General features: G+C 39.3%; 1 protein-coding gene and 1 long non-coding RNA gene across 2 annotated transcripts in view; one reads left to right on the top strand and one right to left on the bottom strand.

Annotated features, from left to right (window-relative positions):
* The window catches only part of THBS2 (thrombospondin 2), a 38,212-nt gene extending 36,628 nt beyond the window's left edge, over positions 1-1,584 (bottom strand). The window contains exon 1 of the mRNA XM_037817632.1: positions 1,507-1,584. The gene's annotated coding sequence lies outside the window, so the exon portion shown is untranslated. The remainder of the gene's footprint in view (positions 1-1,506) is intronic.
* A 508-nt stretch (positions 1,585-2,092) lies between these two features.
* LOC119519862 overlaps positions 2,093-22,251 on the top strand; it is a 121,268-nt gene continuing 101,109 nt past the window's right edge. Inside the window, exon 1 of the long non-coding RNA XR_005214099.1 lies at positions 2,093-2,112. This is a non-coding gene — a long non-coding RNA (uncharacterized LOC119519862). The remainder of the gene's footprint in view (positions 2,113-22,251) is intronic.

Below are 22,251 nucleotides of genomic sequence, written 5' to 3'. Positions count from 1 at the left end.
TACCTGGCACACAGTAAGTGCCACATAAGTGAATTTAAAATAAGTAGTGATGGTGGGAACATCTGGCATGCTTTTTATTGTGTCTTTTCATGATTTGACCGGTTGTGTACTATCTAGTAGACACCACTTCACTGTTCTCCAGTTTATCCCTTACTTTACAATTGCATTCTGCTATAGACTTCTCGTGAGGGCTGGCTCTGGTAGAAGTGACAGCCATCCAAAGAAAGTAAACTTTAAAATTCTAGATGCTCAGCTTTACGGGTTGTGACTTAAACAGATGAATAACTCAGTTGCTAACAAAATCAGATCATCTCTCTGTCTCTGACTTGAGGCAGATTCCTAAAAATAGTAGAAGTATTGGAAAGTATCAGTAGTCTGTTATTTGTCAACTGAGAGTGATGACCCTCTTTTATCCCAATTCATTGTTACAATGAAAAAGAAAGAAAAATGATCAAGAATCACTTGAATAGTTATTACAGTCTTATAGCATCCCAAGTTATTAGATCATGAGATAAATATTATAGATACATGTACACACATCATTTTCATTACTGAACCTAGATTTTATTTCATACATATGCATTGCCAGTTTATGGCTATATTTTCCAAAGGAAAAGAATTCCAAAGCCTTTCTGCAGCAGAACATAATCAGAATTTGTAAAGAACTTTTCAACTTCTTTTCTTATCAATAATCAAAGCAAAAAAAAAAAAAATAACTTCACCGAGAGATAATAATTTACCTCCATAAAGAGTGAAATGAGAAATGCTATGTTCTTCAAATTGTACTCAAGCTCCTATCTATTGGCAAACAAAACCGACTTTCCATCTGTAGTAGTCATGCAAATTTTCATATGCAAATGGTTTCCCCAAGCTTTTAAAAATGACTGCATTCCATGGCAGCAATAGCATTTTTCAGGCTTACTATAGATTAGACAGACTATAGTAAGTAATTATATTAGTAATTATAGACTTACTATAAATTACTAACAGTGTTCAAAAATACTTTTTCCATTACTTGTGATGTTTAGAATTGGAAGCTCTATAATCCCTCTGATTAGTTTTCTAATCTAAACAATTGTTTAAATCTAATCTAAACTATCTCAGGGATATTGTTTCTAATCCCTTTTTCATGGTCTTCCTCAATAACACACTTAAATATGGGATCTCCTCATTCTGTATTTGCAAATATAAGTGTTTACATAGATTTGCAGACAAGTACATAACATGAAAATAACAGGAATCATTCAGAGTTGCACCAGTGGCAGGGAAGATACTAACGTAATCACTGCAAATAAAATGCTTAAAATGAGTTTATTTGCATAAGTTCTTTAATTAAGTAGTAAGGTGTTAAGGTGTTCACAGATGCATCTACCCACCTTAAATTATAAATCTAGAGGCTTGTTCTCTCTCCCCTCATAAAAATTAAAAACACTTTTTAAAAAATGATAATTCAATCATATGGCTTAGTAAAAAAAAAAAAAAAAAAAAAAAGAACAAAAACCTTACCTTGTATATTGAAAAGATGCAGTGATGACTGATTTAAATGTTCCAGAGCAAGTCCTTAAAGAATATGATTTTTGCTGGAGTGGAAAAAAAAAAAAAAACTCAGTTTTCTACTCTGCAAAACAGCTCTCCAGTGGCTGGATTCCTCCCACTGGCTTGGAAGCAGCAGTTTGCTTCTTTATATACTCTTTGTTTTCTGTGTAGTGCTGTCAATCAGACACACGAGGAAGCACGTTTAATTCATTTCTTCACGGAATGACATAATTCCCCCTTCTGATCTCACCATTTGCTCTGAGTACCTGGTACATGAGTCCAAATCCAGCCCCCTTTTGTGCTGAGCACCACCCCCTCCTCTGCTCTCCACCAGGAGCACTGCCAGATTGGGAACGAGGAGGAGCCAGACAGGAGAAAGGGAAAGCCTAGGACTTACTTCTCCTGTCTTCTCTCAGAAAATTAAACGCTGTAAATACAATCAAGATCGTCTGGAATTCCCCATTCTGCTTAAGAGAGAATGCACACCTTATGCCTCAAATGTCTTTAAGATTACCAGTTATGATCATAATGCTTCAGAACCAAATAAGCAACCATCATGAGACACACAAGAAATAAGTGAGTATAAACAATTTGTTTATTTATTGATATTGATGAAGCAATTATACTAAACGAATCAATTATTTTTTATATGCAAAAGAAAGTTTCAATCTCAAAGAACTTTGACAAATTTTACTTCAGAAAACTAAAGGCCTACAAAAGAGTATTGCAGTTTGGGGAGATTTTATTTTAATCCAAAAACCTACTTCATTTGCTCATTTTTGATAATATAGGAGGATCTCTTCCTGCAGATACTTCATTACCTGGCCAAATCCGTTTGGTACATATTTTTTTGCAACAGCATGGAACAACCCATAATCAGATTCCATAAGTCTCAATTAGAGGGACAGCCTAACATGTGGGTTGTGCAGAATGAAGATTCAAAAAAAGTAAAAATAGTGGCGGTAGGCAGACACCCCGACACAGGCGAGCGCGCCATTGGGCGTCGGACAGACAGAGGACATGTAGCATCACCCAAGGTCAAGGTGTACAGGCTTCAGTTCTAGGCAGACTGTGCCAGGGTGCCTGGGTGTTAAATCTGGGGGTGATATGTGTGACAGTGGAGACATCAAATCTTAGCTAAAGAGAGCATGCGTGGAGAATGCACTCAGCCACCTTGCATCTTTGACAGGGGAACAGAACCGAAGGAACCTGGCATACATGATGGCAAGATCCACATCAGGTTGGGAGTTGTAGAAGATCGGGGGGAAGCAGGTACAACAACATAGCAGCCAGAAGCCAACAATGCTACCAGAGCTGATGTCCAGTTCCTGTGGCTCCAGCCTGGGAATGCAAGAAGAGGGGCAAGGAGAGGGGGAGAAATCGTCAGTGAAGGATGATGGTGGTTGTTTGCTCTTTTGCATTTTGAAAGCTTTTTTTTCTTATGGCAACTGTTCATTCATCACTGATTGGACAATGTCAATATCTCATATACAGAGAGAAAAGAGACTCAATGAAGGTATATGTCTGTTTTTTTTTTTTTTTTTTTTTTAAGGTAAGAAGCTACTATCTTGCTCAAGGTCAGCAAATTGGTGGCAAAATCTGAATTTAAAGAATCTGGATTCTAATTTATGTAACTAAATATATATATCTCAAATTCCAAAGAAGAATGTCAAGCCACAGTTTTCTTTTAAAAAATTAGGTGGATAATTGCCCATTTATCAGTTTATCTTACCTGGTTTATAGGTTGGTCATTTCTGTGGCCAGAAATTGAAGGGTTGGATCTCTCACTCCATCCTACCAGTTAAATGTGCTCTTTAATACAGTTCTTCATTTATTCCTTCCTTAACTTAACATACATTCACGGAACACAACCAGAACATGCAAATTACTGCTAAACATCTCAAGAATATTTGGGATGAAGAAGACAGTGATACTGCTTTCAAAATCTAGTAGGAGAAATGAGCCATGAATAATGATGCTACGTGATTAGAGACCACGTGCACAGGAGAGCGGCAGTTTGGCACCACTGGGCTTCAAGAGGAGAGATTGGCTCCAGCTGGGAGACTCAGAAAAGTCTTCAGAGAGGAGACAGAATTTGAGCTGATTGGCATAGGGAGGGAGAATATCGTAAGGTGGAGAAAGTAGCCCATGCAAAGACACTGAGATGGGAAATTAAAAACATGTGAGGGAAAAGTGAATAGGTATATCTAGAGCACAGGATGCATCAAGAGATGGAACAGAATCCAACCTATGGTTTTTGAAATGCTTTCCACCAATGATTGAAAGCATTTAAAGCTGTTTGTGCCGCATGATGAAAATCATACTTTATGGTCACACTGTGCTGGTGAATAAGAACTAGAAGACGTGGGAGAGGGAAGGCTCATCAGCTTCTCACTTGGGTAACCTCAGCTAGTGCAAAGGGACATGTGATGATGAGCCAACAAAGTAAAGTAGGAGGATATGGTGGGAGAGCTCAGGCTTTCTTGGAATGTAAATAGAGATTTGAATAAAGTATGCATTATTGGGTGTGGGGAAAGCATGGTGAAAGAAAGAAGGAAGAGAAGGATCAAAGCAGGGCCACTTTAGGCATAGTTGAATTGCCAGATTCCTGAAACTTCCATTATTACAGTAATTATTTTTAAAGAAGTCAGTCCTGTCCTATAGAGTCTCCTTTATGGTGGAAATTCCTGTAAGGGATACTTTCTGCACTATTCTATCAGAGATGACTTTTGTGGAGGAGGGGTAGGGTGATGTTTGATGCCCATACTATGGCAAGGAAGGATAGAAATATGAGAATAACAGAACAAGAAATGTGTAGGGCTCTGTACTCAGCCCTGACCTGTTGAGTGTTCCCATCAATGACTAACTGAGCGTGTGTGGAACACAGTGAGCAAACTTGCAATTGAGACGAAGCTAGGAGGGACATCTATGCATCAGATGATGGAACAAAAAGATCTTGAGAGGCTGAAAAAAAAATGGACGTAATCTAATCATCTGATTCATGATCATTGTCCAAACAAGAGGTCAGCTTGTTCTCAACAGGCACCAGGCTAGGCCAGACCAAAGCTTCTGGATCCTGGACATTGAACACACCCAAATATGATGGGAAATTGAGAAGAACAGGATGATTGATGAAGAGGGGAACCAGAAGCCAGATGGAGTTCAAAACCTGAGAACAACAGGGACAAGCACTGGGAGACAGACCCTGGAGACAGTCAGCACCTTGATGTCCAGAAACATCTGGACAGAACAATCTGGACAGAACGAACTGGACAGAACACAATCCAGGGAAACCGAAAACAATGCATACAGAGAGCCAGCAAGGCAAAGTGGGTACAACATGAAAATTCTGGATGTGTATCTGGTCTTCAGGCTGGGAGGACAGAAAAGAATCAAGTTGGGGAGACTCTAGTCTTAAAGCAGATAAGCAGCCCCAAAGAAACAGACAAGAACCTGGTCATTAACTCAATTCAATTCAAGAAATATGTCCTGCACTACCATTATGTGACAGGCACTGGCTAGGACCTGAAGACATAAATGATGAAGACAGCAGATCTGGCTCCCACCTCAACAGCTTACAGGCCAATGAAAGAAGCAAATAAGCAAGCACATCACAGAGCAGTGGTGTAAATGCTGCAATAGGAAAGGTGGGGTGTGGCCACAGCAGGTGGGAGCAGATTGTGACTCTGTCTGCAGATCAGGGAAAGCTTTGCGGAAGAAGCGTTGACTGAACATGACCAGAAGCTAGTAGAAAGTGGAAGTCAGGAAGTCCATCTGGAAGTGTTCCAGGCAGAAGAGTAGGCTGAGGAACTGAAAACATCAGCGAACACTCTGAGAAGCCAATTAAAAAGCTGTCACAGAAATCCACACAAGAGAGAATAAAAGCTTGCTGGGCAAGGATGGTGGCCAAAAGGTGAGGATGACTGAATGGATTCAAGGGCTGCTTAGACTGTAGAATCAATAGATCTTTAAACTTGGATGAGGGGAGCAGAGTGGGTTGGGGATGCAGGTCCAGCATCTTATTGAGACTGGGAATGTGGAGGGAACTGCCCTAGAGGGAAAGAATGAGTTTTTAAATTTATGCATTGAAGCTTTTGTGAGACCTAGAAGGTACCTATCTGGTAGGTAGTTAGAATATATATAGGTCTGAAGTTTGAATGCTTGATTTAGGTATCTTCTGAATTCAGATGGTCATTCAAGTCATGGAAGAGTGGAAAATGAGAAGAGAGAAGAAATAAAAAGAAAGGGGGCTTCAAACTTAAATATCACAAAGTCAATTAGGGAACTGGTTTCCAGAATCAGGATCTAAAGTCAGACTTGAGTCAGCACCAAAATTAACCTGGCTGCTGAACTGAGGCTGAATTAACATTTCATGACTAGGGATGGGATTAGCCCTATGACCTACCTCAACCTGAAAATGGGAAATAAGAGGGTCTTGCTATGGGGAGGACAAAGAGGAGTCCCAAGCAGCTCCTCACAACAGTATAAAATGAAAAATCATTATTTAGGTTCAAAACTCAACTCCACCTGGGCTATCCCAAGTGGAACACAGCAGTTAGTGGTCCAGGTTCCTTCACAGTTGATATGACTTTTCTAATGCAATTTTACCATACAGTCATCCAAAGTATACAATCAGTTGTTCACAGTATCATCATACAGTTGTGCATTCATCACCGTAATCAATGTTTGAATGTTTTCATTACTCCAAAAGAAAAAATAAAAATAAGAATAAAAATAAAAATAAGAGTAAAAAAGAACACCCCAAACATCCCACACCCACATCCCCTCCCGATTATTCATTTAATTTTTGCCCCCATTTTTCTACTCATCTGTCCATACACGGTATAAAGGGAGTTGGAGCCACAAAGTTTTCACAATAACACAGCCACACAGTGTAAGCGGCATTGTTATGCAATCATCTTCAAGAAACAAGGCTACTGGGTTGCAGTTCAACAGTTTTAGGTATTTCCTTCTAGCTATTCCAATATACTAAAAACTAAATAGGGATGTATATATATATACAGTGCAGAAGAATGCCCTCCAGAGTGACCTCTGGACTCTATCCGAAATCTCTTAGCCACTGAGAAATTTTTCTTTTTTTTTCATTTCTCTTCCCCCTTTTGGTCAAGAAGATTTTCTCAATCCCACGATGCCAGGTTCAGGCTACAGTTAATATGATTTTGAGCTATATTTATAGAGGAAGTGTTCATAGCAATTAAAATATAATCTCCCTATGTTCTTTGATGTTGCAACTACACCAAAATACTGTGCTCCATTCTAGGTATAAGATTTTTAAAGGGAAGTGAAATTTTGGCTGGAGAGTAGAGGGAAGGATGAGCAGAACGGACAGGGGACAAAGGCAAATGTTGATGGAACTTGAACTATGGACACCTTAGAAAAGACATAACCACTGACTTCTATTACATGAAGAATTGTTGCAAAAGGGATTTTTTTTGTGGTTTCTGAGACAAAATTTGAGTTATGCATGAAGGAAATAGGAAAACTATTTCTGGGGTCATTAGAGCTGACTGTGGGGCAGTGAGCTTCTTGTTACAAGAAGCATTTAAGCATCAAACTGACAACCACCTGTCACAAATGTAAAAGAGGGCAACTATGCATTGATTGGTTATGGGACCATAAATAAATGTCTCATTCATTGTTGTAGTCTTATTTTAGTACCTAGAACAATATCTGATATGTGTTCAGGGTAGTAGATGCTTGGTAAGAATATGTAATTTTTTAAGGAATAAACAAATGGATAAATAAATAGAATGAGTTCTCTGTTCCTTTCCATGCCAATATGCTGAGTCTATGATGTTCAGATAGAATCTTAGAAAGAGGGGAAATTCCTTGCACTGTTCTCCACTGGGGAATTCTCAGCGAGCCTAAAGTGAAGTTACCCTGGTCTGTGTGGGGAGCTCGGATCCGCAAGGGGAGGAGTTGGCCGCAGTAAGGGGAATTGAGTCCGTTGGCATTGAACCCCAATCAGGCCTTCGTTGAACTAGCTGGCTGTGCCTTGGGAGATTCCCAAGGGGAGATGCTGACCAGAGGACCAAGGGTTGGCCTCGGTGTTCTGTGACACACCAGTGAGGTCTTGGTGACATACCCCTGTTTCCTGATGCTCTGAGAGTTGGGCAACAGTGAGCTCAAGAAGCTGTTGGGATGCAAAATGTCACAGCTGCAGGCATCTGTTTTCTCTTAGTCTATCCTTGGGCTTAAAAATCACTGCAGGACTATGAGTAAGCAATAGGCTTTCTCATCTGCCTCCACTGGGTGGGGAAGGGGGAGGTTCCAGGAACTTGCTCTACCATAACTAACCGCAGTGGAGAAACAACAGTTTGTGATTTCTTTGTGACTCTTCCCAAGATTGGTAGCAAGAAGGAAAAAATTCTGAAAAACAAAATAAAATAAAATAAAGCTCATGCAGCCAGAGGCCAGACTAGATTAGATAATGGGTTATTTTCATTCTTGGTGTGCACTGAGCACTCACTCAGAAATGCTCGAGCTTGCCTTGGAGAGGACCAGTTGGAGACGGGTTCCATCGGGCATTTGTGAGATAGGGTAGATGTGAGGGGCCCCCCTTTTCCCTGGCAGAGGTGACGTAATGTGGAAGGAGAGTGTACTCAGCAACCACAAAGCCCAAGTGTGAGACCAAGTCAGCTGTGTGGCATGGCCAATGTCTCTTCTCTGGACCTTAGATTTCTCCCCTGTAAAATAGTAATAAATAACAGAAACTATACCCCAAAGGGTGGTAGTGAGGATAACAAGAGTCCCTCTCTGTGCAAGCATGCTGTAGGTTGCAAAGCACTAAAATCTCATTATTCAGAGCATGGTCTGTGGGGTGCCCAGGAGATTTATGAAGAATGCACAATCTCAGTTCCCACCCCAACACTACTGAATCAGAATCTGTGCTTCACCCAGAGCTCCAGGTAATTTGTATGCACATTACGATTTGAGAAGCACTGCACAAAAAGGCTGTCCACCTGCAGCTTTGATTATTTTAGAATGCTGGAGGCAGTGCTAACCATCAGCTCTCATCAGATGATCTCTGGGAGGTGTTTAGGAAGTAGGTCTCAGACCAGAGAGTGAAGCAGAGAGAGAATGATGTGTATAAAAAGCACAGATCACCAGGGATGAGTCTGGACCCAGCATCGTGAGGTTGAGAAAGCCTTCTTGACCAAAAGGAGGAAGAGAAATGGAACAAAGTCAAGTTTCAGGGGCTGAGAGGTTTCAAATGGAGCCCAGAGGTCATTCTGGAGGTTACTCTTACATATTACATAGATATCCCTTTTTAGTTTTTGAGTGTATTAGGATATGTAGAAGGAAATACCTGAAATGCTTGAACTGCAACCCAGTAGCCTTGATTCTTGGAGACGATGGCATAACTATGTAGCTTACACGGTGTAATCATGTGATTGTGAAAACCTTGTGGCTCACACTCCCTTTACCAGTATATGGACAGATGAGTAGAAAAATGGGGACAAAAAGTAAAAAAATAATAGGGGGGAATGGGGGATGGGTTGTTTGGGGTGTTTTTTTTTTAACTTTTATTATTATTATTATTATTTTGGAGTAATGAAAGTGTTCAAAAATCTGGGGTGATGAATGCACAACTATACGATGATACTGTGAACAACTGACTGTATACTTTGGATGATTGTATGTTATGTGAATATATCTCAATAAAATTGCAAGGAAAGAAAAGAAAAAAGAAAAGGAAAGGGGAAAGAAAAAAAAAAACAACCCACGGAGTCAGAACTGTCTTCCAAGAATGAAGCTCCGGTACTTGTCTCTCAGCTCAGCGCTCTTTTCTCCAGATCACGCTGTCCCCTGGTTACGAAATGCAGTAGCACCCAAGCCTCTGTGAACTAACTGTATTTCATTTATTTTTTAAACCCTCTGAGAGGCTGTAAAAAGAAAGAAAAAAACACATATACCAGGGGGTTGCTGGCCCTCTGATTTAGCTATCATACGTCTGTATTATGTAAGCCACAAGGGCAAAACCCCTGCTCATGGTTAGATAGCCTTCTCCAAGGATGCTGGACATCTTCCCTGTGCTGGATCTCTGCATCCAACACAGTGGTGCAAACTAAGCCCTGAAGCGCTGCTGAGCTCCAAATGCTGGCATGTCCCAGGACCCTTGTTTCTCCATCCACACGCTCTCCATCGGGTCCAAGGTTTTAAAAATCATCCCTATGCCAATGGTTACCCTGGTTGGCTTAAATTTATATATCCAACTTCTATTCGAATGCATCAATTGGATGTAAAGCTTTTCATATCCACAAAAACAGCCTTGATTCCCTAACCTTCACCCAACCCTATAGTAAAAGGCTCAATCTTTTTCAGATCAGTAAATGTCACTCTTCACAAGTTTCTCAAGCCAACAATCTATGAGTCATCTGTGATTCTTATCTCGCCTTCATGCTTCTTATCCAAAACCTCTGCAATGCCTGTCAGAGCAACCCCAAAACTTATCCCTGATCTGTCATTTTTTTCTGTCACCACTACAATAACCCTAGCCTTTGCCACAAACCTCTCTCTCTGGATTAATGCAGTGTAGAACAGTCATCACGATGGAAGTTTCCAGGCCTGACTGCTGCAGCTTCTATCCTTATTCAGACATAAGCATGAACCCTCAAGAAATTACTTAACCGCTGTGGAGGATTGATCATGCCCTACATTAAAGGCAAATTCAGGTCCCAATGCTCAGCCCTGTGGGTTGAACCATTTGTAAACAGGACCCTTGAAGATGCTATTAGTTAAGTTGTGACCAAACTGAGGGAGAGTGGGCTGTCATCCAATATGGCGGAAGTCCTTATAAGCAAAGGGGATTGGACATGGCGGAAAAAGCCACAGGGAGCTGCCAGAAACAAGAAGTCAGTGGAAACCAGATGAGAAGGAAGACACCACCATGTGCATTGCCATGTGACAGAAATTCAGGGAATTCCAAAGATTGCCAGCCAGCCAAAAGATACTGACCCCAGGAAGAAGCAAGCCTTCTAGCCGCTAAAACCAGGAGTCAATAAATTCCTGTTGTTAAGCCAACCCATTGCATGGTATTTGTTTTAGCAGCCAGGAAACTAAAACAACCCCGTTCTGACTAAATGTCAGTAAAATGGAGATAATACTACTTTCTTATTATAGGAAAATTGTAAGCTCCATGTAGCACAGAGAGTGCTTAGAAAATGCCTGGTAGATATTAAATAAGTGTTAGCTACTCTACTACTGCAATAGTATCCTATTGTCTAATTATACTTAGAATAAATTGCAAACTCCCACAATGTTCTTTTATGATCTGGCCCTGCCTACCTTCTGGCCTCATCTTGGTTCTTTTCCCTTCACTCACTATCCAGCCCACTGGTCACCTTTCTGAACTTCAAATGTTCCCCATGGAGCTGTGAACTTGTTATTCCTTCTGTCTGTGTCACTTTTTGCAACAGATCCTCAGATGGCTGATTATTTCTATTAATAATTATCCAAGTCTCAGCTTGACAGTCTCCTCCTCAGAGTCTTTTTGGATCAAGAAATCCAAAATTCCTCACCACCATATTCCAGTCACTTTCTCCTATGGTACCTTACGTTAGTTTCTTCTTAGCAGCTCTCATCTAGAAACATCAGCAATCATATTGTATATTTGTTAACTGGTTTATTGTGTCTCCTCCCTCCCATTGGAATAACAGTTCCTCTGAAATATGAGGTTTGAAAGCAAGGACACTGTCTACTTCACTGTTTCTGTAGGGCAAACTGGGATGGATTCTGGCAAACAGAAGTTCTCAATGAAAATCAGTTAAATGAATGAGTGAGTGAATGAATGAGCATTTGTAAAAATGTTCCTGCTCTGGGTTATGAGTGTGAGAGATGGTTAATTGGGGAGAGATGGAATGTAGCCAAGTTTCTCCAGCCAGAATCTGATTTGTCCTAGCCATATGTGATCAGAGGCAGAAGAATTCTGATTATCCAGCCTAAATTAATTAATTAATACTTTTATTCATTTACTTAATCAGTAAAAATTTAATTAATTACATAGGCCAGGGACTGGGCTAGTTAGTAAGTATATATTAGAATGTATAGTACCCAAGACTCTACCTTCATGGAACTGAGAAGCTGATGGAATGAAGACTTTTTAAGGAGCTACTTCTTATAGAATTCCTTAACTAACCCTAGAGGAGCTATCAATGCCAATTCTTACAAAAAACACTTCTAAGGTACTACTATCCCGAATCCAAAAGAATCCAAAACAATGGATGGACTGCTTTTCCTTCAGAAAATCCTCCTTGATGCCATTTATCTCAGCTGAGCTTTGGTAGCCATGTTTTCAAAATCATAGTTCCAGCTTAGTGCAAGAAAGCAGCTATTCACCGATTCCAGTAAAACCACAACCATATGGTTTGAAGACCAGCTGAGATGCAGATAGGATTGACAGCCTGTTGTAAAACCAATTGAATTGTTTCACAAGGACATCTGCATGAATGGGTGGTCAACCAGTTGAATTGTTTCACAAGAACATCTGCATGAATGGGTGGTCAACCAGTTGGATTGTTTCACAAGAACATCTGCATGAATGGGTGGTCAACCAGTTGAATTGTTTCACAAGGACATCTACATGAATGGGTGGTCAACAAGTTGAATTGCTTCACAAGGACATCTATATGAATGGGTAGTCAACTCATCTCTGATGGGAAGGATGTTGATGGTGCAGTTGCACTTTTCCTAGGAAACAAGCATTTGTGCTCTAAGAGGAAAAATAAAAAGAAAACTAGGAAGTGAATCTGAGTTATATATGTAAAGGATGAGGAGTAGATTCAGTATGACAGAAGTTTAACACACAGCACTATTGGACAATGGGCCTTTCATAACAATAAATTTGTCCTGCTACTTTCACACTTTCAAATAAAAGCGTAGATATTTTACTTTTATGTAGAAAAGAAATTCAAAGATTACCAAGGTTCCAGCCTGATACTTGCATCTTTATCTTAATTTATTTTCCCTATTATTTCACATACTAATGTGGCATTGAAATACTGCAGAAATAGACTTCTATTTGCTTCAAGTTCTTTAAAACTTGAAATTTGGAAGGGTTGTGGAAACAGGACAGAAAAGAGAGTCAGGAGACGCATGCTCTGGTCCAGATTTCATGCCTCACTTCAAGCATTCTTCTATCAAAATATTCTCAGATTTAATATTTTAAATTTCTATGATTAAGAATTTTGTAGATTGATACTCAGCTTTTCTTCCCATTTCTAACTTTTGACAGATTAAAGCATTTTAGATAACTATACAATCATTTCTTTAAAATCAGTTTCAATAAGCAAACACTGAGTCCCCTCTATGAGATAGAGAAAATATCTCCATGTGCACATAGAGAGCGGTGACGGATTCCACTATTACAGCCCTCATCCATTTAGCAAATATCTACTGAGGCCTTCTGCATGCCAAGCAGTCTTCTGGCCTCTAAATGTATAGCAACAAACAAAAGCAGTAAGTTTTCCTTCATGAAATTTCATGCCTTCCTGAAATTCACATTCTATTTGGGTGTTGCGGGGTGAGGATGGGAAGACAAAAAACAAAATAATTAAGCAAAATACACATTACGTTATATGATGATAAGGAGAAGGTGATATGGCTGTGGAGGAAACTAAGCAGAGAAAGGGAATAGAGAGGACTGGAAGGAAAATAGTAATTTTAAATCAGGTACTTAAGAGAGTCTTCACTGAAATGGTGGCATCTGAGCTAAGACCTGAAAAAGATGAAGTGAGATCTCTAGGAGAAGAGTTTTCTGGCAAAGGGAGCAAAAGCCCCAGGGACGTGTGTAGACCTCCAACTCCATCCCCCAGACAGATCCTGGCTACCTTCTCTATTTTAGACGTTTCTGCACTGGGGAAGAGAGTTTCAGGCCTAGAATCATGCTTGGATCATTTGGGTGGAGAAGTCAAGTTCTCCATGGTCCACATGGAGGAATCAACCATTCAGTGGGCATGGCCCCAGGGACCCTTTGTCCCCTAAGAAGGAACATGACCAAAGGAAGGCTAGAGAAGGTACCCTTACACTGTGGAACCCTTGGCAGTCTCTCTAGTTGAGTACTGCTAGCTGCCCTGTGGAAAATAGAACAGGGGAAGAAGCAGGAAGACCAATTAGTAGACTATGATCATATCCCAGGTGGAAAATGATAGCAAAGGCCAGTTTGGTAGCAGTGGACATGGTAGAAATGGGTAAGGTATGAGATGTATTTTTAAAGCAGGGCCAACAGGATTTTCTGCCATTTGGATGTGGAGTTTCAAGGAAAGACAGAAGTCCAGAATGTTCAAAGATGAACCCAAAGTCTTTGGTCTGATCAACAGGAAGGAAGGAATAGTCAATGAGATGAAGAAGACCATAGAAAGAGAGGTGAGGGAGGATGAGGAGATCAGGTTTGTACTTGTTGCCATGAGGAAGGTGATTGAACACCCAAGTGGAGATGTTCATAGGCAGTTGGGTATATGAACCTGGAACTCAGCAAAGAGGTCCTGCTTAGAGATCAATTTGTAAGTCAGCAGCATATTCGTGGTATTCATTAGACAAAGTGACATCAGCAAGAAAGTAAGGAAATGCAGATAGAGAAAAGAAAGGTCCACAGGCTGTGCCATGAGACCCTCCAATATTAAGAGGTTGGCAAGATGAGAGGAAACCAGTTTAAATGAGACCAAAATTGCCAAAGGAGGAGAACAAGATGGTCCTGGGGTCCTGGAATACAAGTTGTTCAAGGAGGGAGCGATTGATTGTGTCAAATGCTATGTAAGTCAAGAAAATAGAGACTGAGGAGTGACCATTTGTAAACTTAACCAGGACCATTTGGATGGAGTGGTGAGGTTAAAAGTCTGATAGGAATGGGTTCAACAGAGAATGTGAGAGAAATATTAAACATCAAATTCAGCATAAACCCAGAGGATGATTCTTTCTGTAGATTTAGTTTTCCTGAGCCTGAGAGACTTCCAAATCATTGGTTAGAGTATATAGCCAACTAACAGTTTAACCTAATAACTTTCTTATATTTATGTTGTTTAATAAGTAGTTTAGTTTATTACTAATAAACATCAATTAAATACATTTTTAAATTTAATTATCACCTCCTGAACATTGCTGGGATATAATCTCCTTGAATGTGTTCATGTTTTTGCACAGTCCAAGTTCTCTGAGCAACCAGCACTATCAAACTTGCTTAAAGGATGACTGAATGAGAAATATATCTTGGAAGGTTGATATAATTACTTTCTTTAGACAAATGTAGACATATCTCTCTAGATGCATTTGGATACCTTCCAGGGAAAAGACCTTCAACCTCTCCACCCAGAAGTAGTTTTTTAATTACAATTTTTTTTTTAATTTCCATGGTAAACATCTCTCTCACTGGAAAGAAAGATGGATAGATATGCCAGCCATCCTTTATAAACTCAGAGTCTTAAAATTTTGAGGCTCCTCCCACATAGTGCAGCTCCACTGCTCACACAAAGTAAAAATTGGCCCGCATCACTTCATCCCCTTTGGGGTTAGGATATGGGAAACCATCACCAAGATGCTTTCTGAGTCATAAACAGTCTATTCTCTGATCCAGAGAGCTCATATTTCCTCTCAAAAGATAAATGCATAAATAAAATTAATAAGCATGCACTATAGAAATATAGAAGTACAATCACAACAAAGTAAACATCATATGGTCTTAAACAGCACAGCTTCTGTAACCAAAATGGTGATCCCTAACCATTGTCTCAAGTTTATTTATGCACCTGATCTGTACTTTTGTCACTTCTGAATGCATAGTCCACCATGAAGGTGGGTCATGCCGATTGATGAGATAAAACATTACAATTACCTTCCCTCAAAGAAGGTACTCAAGAGGGACAAAATGCTTTACTCAAATAACAAAAATAAAGAAGACAGTTCCCAGAGCTAAAGAGGAAACCAATAGATTGCTGAAGATTTTTAGGAAAAGGAGGAAGTAATTTGGGGCAAAAGGATCAAGAAGAGGTTTTATGGAGAGAGTAATATTTGGGTTCACCTTAAAGAATAAGTCATATTTTGACAGATTGGTGGAAGGTAAAGGGGCAAGGAACAGCCTTAAATGTTTATCTCAGAAATGAGAAAGTATGGTGCATGTTTGTAAAACAAGAAGCAGTCCAGTTTGGCGAGAGAGATAGCTGAGCATGTGAACTGATCATGTGGACTGGTGTAAGGTCTTGGATTTTGGATGCCAAGTTAAGGTGGTCTTTATTATGTCCTCTTGAAAATAGGGCCCTATTTAAAAAATTCTGGTTAAAGGAGTAATATCACCAAAATTGCACTTGAGAAAGATTATTTTTCCTTCAGTGTAAAGATAACTCATATGGTGGTGAAATGCAAAGCAAGGCAACCATTTAGGATGTCTCCAACTCCAATAGTCAAATGAGAGTAGAGAAACTAGTTCAGATGCAAGAAACACTAGGTAGGTATATGAATAGAATTTAGAAACTCATTGGAAGCATATGTGAGGATAATGTAGTCCAATATATCTCTAAATTTGAGGATAATTGCATGCTTCTGGATCATTAATAAAGGGAAGATGGAAACAAGAAACCATATCAAATTCATATTGGTAGCGATGGACACCATTTATTTAGTGCCCACTCTGTGCTAGTCCTTCTCTTGGCCGTTTGAACATGTCCTCTCTAATTTTCCCAACAAAATCATAAGGTGAGTATTATTAGCCACATTTTGCAGAAACTAAGAATCAAAAAGCTTAAGCAGCTTAGTCAAATTGACAGAGACTGAGCTGGCATCTGAATCTATGTCTGCTTGCACCGAAACCTGTGCTCCATTCCCTGCACCTGTTGTCTTTCCTCAAATGTTGTGGAGGTTATGGGAATTCATGGTGTTTGTAGAAATGGTAGCAAAGATTTCAAGTAGAGTGCACAGTACATCGCTGAAAATTGTGTCCTTACCTGAAATATTAGAGCTTGAAATAAATGTCAAAATTTGTCTCCAAGATAGCACTATGGGTTCCCTGAGGATAGGATCTCTTTTTAATTCTCATAAACTCTAAATATAGCACAAAGGCTCTTAGGAAATATTGTACAATGACTTACCGACTCACTAACTGACAGACTAACAGAAATTGGCAAAGAAACACAAATCAATGCCATGTGAGTAAAGATAATTCTGAATTGCCAAGGGAGAGAATTTAAAGAGAAAGGATTTAAAGATAGAAACATGGGAGCATCCCACATTTATGAAGTGGTAGGATAAAGAATCAGAAGTATATGCCTGACGTCTTGATAAATTTAAAAATGAGCTGTCATTGAAGGAAATGAGCTTTGTCTTCCTGGACATTGAGAAGGTATGTAGACCAGTGTTTGACATCATTCAAAGAAACACTCTTAAAATCTGAACATGATGCTTTGGTCCATTGGCAACATCAGAAGGTGTGGAAGATGGCAAGTCATCTCAGGTCAACTATTCAGGTGTGCTAATGCTACTGTTATGCAAAATACAAGAAATGGATTGGCTTTTATAAAGGGGATTTATTAGGTTACAAATAAGGCCATAAAAGCACCCAAATTAAGGCATCAACAAGAAGATACCGTCACTGAAGAAAGGTCGATGGTGTCCGGAACACCTCTGCCATCTGGAAAGGCCCATGACTGGCATCTGAGAGTTTCTGGGTCTGTGTCAGCTCTTAGCTTCTCACAAGGGCAAATCCTGGATTATATATCTCAGCTTCTCTCAAAAACTGCCTCTCTCAGTCCTCTTTCAGCTCCTTTTCTCTGTGAGCTCTCTTGAAGGACTCCACTGATCTAACTAAGACCCATCAGAATGGGTAGGGTCACACCTCCATGAAAATGATCTAATCACAAAGTCTCACGTACAGTTGGGAGGGTCACGTCTCCATGGAAACAACCTAATCAAATATCTCACCCTTATCAAAAGACTAACAAGTCTGCCCCCACAAGATTGCATTAAAGAATGTGGCTTTTGTGGGGAAAATAATAGATTCAAGCCAGCAAACCAACCAATCATAGATTTAAGAGCAATGATACTGAGAAAATGGGTTCAATACATTTATTTTCAAAGACCAATTTCATTAGCTGGAAGGAAGGAAGTAGTTGGTACTCCTAATAAGAACTGAGTTCTTATCAGATATTCTACATCACCTTTGGGCTTCACACGACTCCCAAATATCCCTATCTATGAGTCTTGGTCACTGCGTAATGTTGTAATATATCAGGAGTGGGCTCAGGCTAAGAGTGGGAACCAAAATAGGAGAGTGGGAAGAAGAAGAAGCTGGATACATGGAAAAAGGGTTGGAGAAACTGGATAGCCATAGAGTCTAGCTCTGGTAAAGCAGAAAGGCAGTTACAATAAGTGCAGGCATTATGCAAGCAACTGCTGATATCAGGGTTTTTAACTCAGCAAGTATAACACAGTCGTGGAAGATGTTGAGGCAGCATTAAATACTCAGATTCAACCAGGCTGCAGTCACAATGTGCTAAACAGATTAGGAATGAGGACCTTGTCCCTTTAGTAAAAGGTGTGAGAAGAACTAAACAGGGTATAGGGCCCTGGTGAAGTCAGTGCAGATTTGGAGAAGGGCCTCAGATTTAACAAGGAAATGATGTCCAGAAGAGAAAAACTGAGGGTATGTTATGCTGACAAGTGTCCTCAGAAATGGACTTAGGGGTCTATAGCAAAGATCAATTCCAGCACCAGAAGACAGTGGGGCTGGGACTGTGGCTTGTGTCAGGCACTGGGGGAAGGTTGGCTTTAGATGGCACCTGGCTTTTGATGGTTCTTGGAGTTAGGATGAGACTGGAAAAGAGAGATGGAGAATTAAGACAGGGAAAATAGTTTGGAGAACTGCCCATGACTGAGTCAGGAAGGACACATATCATTAGCAAGAGAACATTCTCTTCCTCAGGGAAAAATTAAACTAATTCATTCCAAGGCTTCCTGTGTGTGGCATCATTCAATATGAAGAGTGTGCATCCAAATTTGAAAGGCACTCAAATTTATAGTGTAGAAGCAATTTCCAAGACACAGTCTGAGCAGATATATTTACTCCACCAGAGGAGCCACTGAAGACATATTTATGCTAACCTGAGGTTGACACCCTCCCTAACCACCTCCAGCCTCCATTTAGAAAATAATCTTCATTATAGAAAATTCAAATAGGCCAAAACAACAAGGAGGTGGTGGGGTGGGAAGGGGTGGCGGTGATGGGGGTAAGCAAAATCAATCACCGCCTTACTATGTTGAAATAGCCAATGTTCATATTTTGGTAAATATCATTTGTCCTTTTACTTTGCTAAATATGTCCATTTTTATAAAAATGAAACTCATGTGCATAGTGTTTTGTAACCTGCTTTTACACTTAACGATATATTGTGAACATCTTTCAAGGTCAAAAATAAAAGCATATGCATCATTCATCTCATACAGGATGTCAAGACATTTCATGAGGAAATGCACTGGAAGGTGTGTACAATAATCTCACACGGCACAATATCTCAGTGTGCTCTACAAAAACTTGGAAAAAGTTGCTTCTGAATGAACTTGTTATTGAACTTACAGAACTGCCCACATTTAGTAGACCTCTGAGAACAACATATTGGCAAAATTTATTTTAATAAGGGATTATTTACATATATTCATAGTGCTCAACATAATATAGATTTCTGGTGATTTTATTTTTTTGAAGCTTACAGGCTTTCATCCTATTACATAGCTTTCTGATAGAAAACCAGGGTATTCCAAAACAGCCACAGAGCAAGAAGATAAGTAACTGTTTTAATTATGGTTAAATCTATTCACTATAATCAAAAATGATTAAATAAAGAAGCCCTCATATTAACATCACTTTTCAATGTCATTTTGCCCTCCTTTGCTTAACTTCGGTAGTGTTTTGCTCAATATTATTTTTCTAGGGGGAGACGTCTTGATGCTGAATCATTCTCTTTGTGTGGAGTCCTAGGAGACTACACACATGGCAGTGGGGTTTTCACAAACAGATTCATGTGACTGACATTTACACAATATTTTTGTAATTAGACAGGAATTCTCAGCATGGAAACAAAATGGGAAAAACGTTCAGACCATCATCTTTGTGCTAACTACTCACTTGTTGTGTGTGCTTGCATGTGTGTGCTTTATTATTTGGAATTCATTATTTAGTCAAAAAGAGCAGAGGATTCCAGTGACTATAAAATATTCCAAATAGAATGACAGATGTAAATATGATTCCTCATATTGAGCAAGCATAACCTTTTGCAATGTGCAATCACAGAAAAGAATTTAGAAGCATCCTCTTTCTTTTCAGTGTCATTGCAATTACTGATAAGGCCAAATTTTGCAAGATGTCCTAAATTTCATGACTCATAAGAAGGACTCAGGTCCTTCATTTCTCTCCTCAATTATGGGTTGTTTTGAAAAGAACTTGGCTATGAGCAAAAGTTAAAAACGGAAAGAGGGACAACCAAAGGGATTCCTCTGATAAGTACAGTTTCTCACTAGTTACAAGTTAATAGCAAGCCACAAACATAATTTTTCCAGAATGTATTTAATCCTCAGCAGCTATCTTGAAACCTCAGTAAAGAGGAGGAATCAAAACTGAGCTGTATTATTAATGGAGTTCAACAGGAAACTCTTTTAATTTATATCTGTGTTACTGAAAGTGCTTCTTATCATGTTCACTAATTATATTTTTCTCCTTTTGAAACCATTGAAACATGGAAAAAATAGATATATTCTCTGATGATAAAGTATTATAAATGATTTCATTTTATTCATTCAGAAGAGCAATAGCAAGAGCTATATCAGAGATCTTTAATTTGGAATCAATGTTGAAATCTCTAAAAACTTCTGATGTTATATGCAAATATATCTGTGAAGGTGTGTCTGTGTTTCTTGGAAGAGGGATTAGAGATTTCTATCAAATTATCAGAGCAATCCATGGCTCTAATTAGGTTGAGTGTACTGCCTTATCTTTATACAGAATTTTGGAGATTATAAAGAGCTTGCCCTCAATGAGGGCAGACTTTGTTTTTCACTTTTTTCCCCCACTACTGCATCCCTAGCATCTAGAACAGTGCCTTGCATATATAAGTACTAGCAATGAGGTTTCACATTCTTATCTCTACATCTGCCCTGTGAAGTAGATTATTAACCCCATTCCATAGGTCATAGAAGCTCAGAGAATTTAAGTGGCTTAGCCAACACTAGCCTAGTAGACCAGGATTTTGATGCATTTCTTGCTGCAAATTCAAGCTCAATTTAGTCAATCATGAGACAGTAACTGGTGGCAGAGATGGACTGGAGGGTCATAGACCTTGGGACAGAGTCAAAAGCCCTTGTTACGTGCCTTTGATTTATGGACTCTGCCATAAAAGCAAAGATAAAACTTAACAAAATAAGGAAATTCCATGATCCAATTATTTGCACCCTAATTAAATCGAGTTTTGCAATGCCAAACAAAAACAAGCAGGGCTGTAGTCCATGTTTACTGTAATAAGTGAGAATAATCTGGGCACGAGAATCTCAGCTGGAGAAAAACTTGGAAAGAAGCACTTCCACTTGCAATTTTGGAGTTTATGACAGCAGAGAAATCCTTAAATAAGTAGCTGAAGTTAGAAAAGAAGTTACTATTTAGAGATTGGCTGTTGCAGATGTAAAAATTACAAAAATGGAAGTAGCAAATATGAGTTCAGATCTGGGTTCAAACATTAAATATGGTGTGCCCTTGGACAGTGTTTTAAATTCTCCAAAGGTGTTTTGACATCTCTGCTATCCCAGAAACCAGTCTAGAGCTGCTTTCTCAAAATCATACGCCAGAATCTCATAGGGGAAATTATGTAACCATGTAGATTAATATTTAAATCAAACCATTAAATGTTTGTTTATACTTATTTACACATCACTTATAAAAGATTTCTATAGACAATGTATTGTTCCAATTGCTTTACAATTATTAACTCATTCAACTTTATAGTACTGTATATGGTAAAGGGAATAACTGTCTTACTTGCTGCTTCTCTTAAATCTGTGTTCAATCCCATCCCAATTCTCCAGGCTGGGATAAAATCAGTCACCCTTAGGCAAGTCCTAGGATATGGAAAATAAAGTGAGTCTACTTGGTTGTTTTTTGCAACACCTCTGAGTCTATTGTGACTTAGAAAAAATTGTGCCCTAAACAGATTTGTACTTTTATTCTTGGAGACATTTCTTTACTACAAAATAGTGCCTGAGTAGGTATCATTCCCTTGTCAAAGCCAACTGCAAATAAGAACAAACAAAAAACAAAAAAACAAAAAACCTTTAGGGACTCTTACACTTCCAGAAATAATTAAATAACAGGGCTTGGATTCCCCCCCTCCCCCGAACCAACCAAAAAAAAAAAAAAAACAAAAACAAAAACAAATGAAATACATGAAACAATAATATCTCAGATACTGGACAGCAAGCAACAAAAGATAGTGAAGCCTGAGAGAAAACAAACAAAAGAGGGGAGCTCTAGCACTGTCCTGACTTACTGCCTTGGGAAGCTTCCAGGGCACAACACAGCCTGGCAAAATCCAGCAGACACCTAGAGTTCTCCTTGAGTTGAGCTGAAAGAGATGAAATCCTGGCAAGACAAGGTAGCTAGAATTTGCAGGATGGAGTTTGAGAGAGGAGAGAGCAGAAAAGAACGAATATTCCAGAGTCTTGCAGAGGGTC

This window comes from Choloepus didactylus, chromosome 24 (assembly GCF_015220235.1).
Source record: "Choloepus didactylus isolate mChoDid1 chromosome 24, mChoDid1.pri, whole genome shotgun sequence".
Classification (NCBI taxonomy): Eukaryota; Metazoa; Chordata; class Mammalia; order Pilosa; family Megalonychidae; genus Choloepus; species Choloepus didactylus.
This window is presented reverse-complemented; position numbering and strand designations above follow the sequence as displayed.